This window comes from Pristis pectinata, chromosome 17, assembly GCF_009764475.1.
Source record: "Pristis pectinata isolate sPriPec2 chromosome 17, sPriPec2.1.pri, whole genome shotgun sequence".
Classification (NCBI taxonomy): domain Eukaryota; kingdom Metazoa; phylum Chordata; class Chondrichthyes; order Rhinopristiformes; family Pristidae; genus Pristis; species Pristis pectinata.
Window position 1 is genome coordinate 21,035,405 of NC_067421.1, and position 3,159 is coordinate 21,038,563.

Here is a 3,159-nt window from a genome sequence, read left to right on the forward strand (position 1 = left end):
ATGTATTAATTGAAATGAAAATTAACACAATTATTTGCAAGGCTTTTCATTTCTGTATTTTCTTGGCAGGTTCTAAGATTATTAGTGTAAACATTCATGGAAGTGTTGAATTACCATCCTACAAGTCAGGATTCCTCCTCTCTTGAGAACCCATTGAAATGAGTTTGATTTCTTCTTCTTAGGACCTTCCTTGGGATTGTTTGACTTGCTTCCACTCCAGATCTGTGGGTCTGTGGGTACTGAAGTGCTTGATGAGGCCAATGTGGGACCCACAGACAAGAGAGAGGTGGGGGGAGAAGGTGGTGATGGTGGGGGATACTTGATGATGTGGACTTGAAGGCAGTCATGATTATGATGTCTCTGCGGTTTCCTAGCAAGTCCTCCTCTTCCCAGACATGGGAGATGTGGTGGTGAATTTCCTCTCTGTCAAGGTTTAGAACTTCAGGAGCAATACTGTCTGCTCTTGAGGCCTTGTTTTTCAGTTATGCATGTGACCATTTCAACTTCTTGTCACCCAGAGCTTAGACCAAATGGTTTGTTATGGGACAGAGTCAAAGTGCACCCACTTTAAGCAAAGTGTCATGATTAAGGAGTTCTTCCAAATGTTACCTCCAGCGAGTGCTGATCACCTCTCTGTCCTTGATTAGTTCACCATCATCCTTGACTGCCAGTGGGTGGGCCCTTTGGTACTTGGGATGCAGATGGCCTTAGCAACACTAAAGAATCAATATGTCTCATTGCTGTCGGTGAGTTGCTGGACTTTCTCCCCTATTTCTACCCACCATCTGTTCTTTAAGTCATAGGTTGCCTGCAGCTGCTTCTTATGCCTTGAGGTATGATGGGGCTTCCAATCCCAGAGTATTTGTGTTTACGGTTAATTAGCCCTTGGAGCTCCTGGTTATTCTCATCAAACCAGTCCTGGTGCTTTCTGGTACAGAATTCAGGGTGTCTCTTCATGTGTGCTAATGATGGCAGACTTCAGGGAAGTTGAGATGCTTGTGGGCACTTTGCAGCTCCTGTTGACTGAGAGTTGTCTGCAAGCTTGAGAAGAGCCACTTCTGTGGGGTCCTTGAGAGCTTTAACATTGACTTCCTTGCGGGAACATTTCTGTAGCTGCAATTTTTTGAGATCAGGTAATGGGGTTAACAAAGCACATTAGGCAGTCCAAAATTACCTGTAATGTCACTGGTGATGCAGACATTTTTGCAGTCTCTCCTTCAGACAACAAAATAGTCTAACAGGTGCCAGTGCATGGATTAGTGATGTCACCATGAAGTCTTGTCCCTCTGATAGAACAGAATATTGGTTATCTCCACACCATGCTCCAAACATTGTGTTAGGGAGACTGTGGTGGAGTCAGCCTTCCGTGCTCCTTCCTTAACAAACACGCCTTGCCTGATCCTGGCATTGAAGTCATCCAGGAGCATCAGTTTGTCTCCCTCTGGGTTGAGAGCCAGAGTTTGTTCAGATCTGGATTAAAATCTTCTTTGGCCTTATCTGTAATTTCTAGGGTTGAGGTTTAAATACTGATAACTGTTCCAGGTTGGAGTGACCAGACGGTCATGAGACATCCATTTATCTCACAGTGAGTCACTGAGATAACAATTTCACTTTTGACAATGAATCCTACTCAAAGAAAATACTTCTTCTGGTTTGCCCTTCTAAACGGTTAGCACCATCTTGTTCTTTGAGCTGACAGTCTGCTCCCTGTTGCATCCCATGCAAGGTGTCAATGTCAATGCCAAATTGTCTGAGTTCCTGGGCAGAGTCAGTTGCTGTTGACTGTCCATGAGGCTCTTGATATTCCAGCTGCCACACGGACATGAGAGCTAGGTCTTGACCCAGTGACAGGTAGGCCCAAGGCAACTGGGGACCAGGCTGCGCCGCGAGGCCTTTAATGCTCAAACACGGGGGCGGCCTGTGTAGGCACCGCTCAGCATTTACATGCTCCGTTACCCACAAACCCAGACACTCACTCCTGCACACATGGGTGGACTCTCGCCCAGTGCTTCCTCCTCACTTTTCTTCCACTCTTTATTTTAAGATATCTTTATTAGTCACATGTACATCGAAACACACAATGAAATGCATCTTTGCGTAGAGTGTTCTGGGGGCAGCCCGCAAGTGTCGCCACACTTCCGGCACCAACGTAGCATGCCCACAACTTCCTAACACGTACGTCTTTGGAACGTGGGAGGAAACCGGAGCACCCAGAGGAAACCCACGCAGACACGGGGAGAACGTACAAATTCCTTACAGACAGCAGCCAGAATTGAACCTGGGTCGCTGGCGTTGTAATAGCGTTACACTAACTGCTACACTACCGTGCCTGCCTAAAAGTGTGGGGATGCTGGGGATTGAACCCAGGGCCTCCTACATGCAAAGCATGTACTCTACCACTGAGCTACATCCCCTATCCAGCCTCACCCTCCCCTTGACTCTTCTCATCCTTGGTGTCTTCTCTCAGTGTCCCTCTGCCCCTGACTGCCTCCCAACCTCCCTTGGATACCCTGTCCCCAACCCCTACATTCTCCTCCCTCTTGCACTCTATCACTTGGCCCCCTCCTTCCACTCTACCTCCTCTGGCCCGCAGCTTTCCCACCTCAAAGCCACCATCCCCCTGACTCCTCCTATAATCACAGCTATGATCTAGACGTATTCTCATTCACTTTAATGTATTGGTCATTTCAGTTTATATTCTAAGTTCTTTCGAAATTATAAAATGCCATTTATTGGGCACCAACATGCAGTGGTCACTGCAGTAGCAAAATTATGAATATTCATGGATAGTCATGAGTTTTCTTTGTCCATTATAGTTGACGAAACAAGCGTCACTGAGGCTGTAATTATGAAGAACAGCAACACAATAAGGTTCATTTTCAATTTGTCATTTTAGCTTCGTGAATCAACCACCTGTTGTGGAAACAACCTGATTTGTATTTCCTCTGGTAGGTTTGATTGGTTTATTTAGAAGGCACCTGGCATCCAGCCAAAAATCTGCCAAACCCTGTACTGGTTTAGCATTCCTCATGTGCAGAAAGGCATCGCAGAACATTTTACAGTAAGAAGATAAAGGATACCACAAACCTGTGCGTAATAAAATTGACGAGGAAGAGTGAGACCAAAAATATGAATGAAGAGGAAGGTTGTAGGAAATTT

The 3,159-nt window shown here is 45.9% G+C and overlaps 1 non-coding gene across 1 annotated transcript; it reads right to left on the minus strand.

Annotated features, from left to right (window-relative positions):
• Positions 1–2,342: 2,342 nt before the first annotated feature.
• Positions 2,343–2,414, minus strand: trnaa-ugc (transfer RNA alanine (anticodon UGC)). The gene has a single exon. It is a non-coding gene; the product is annotated as a tRNA-Ala (tRNA).
• Between the last annotated feature and the right edge of the window lie 745 nt (positions 2,415–3,159).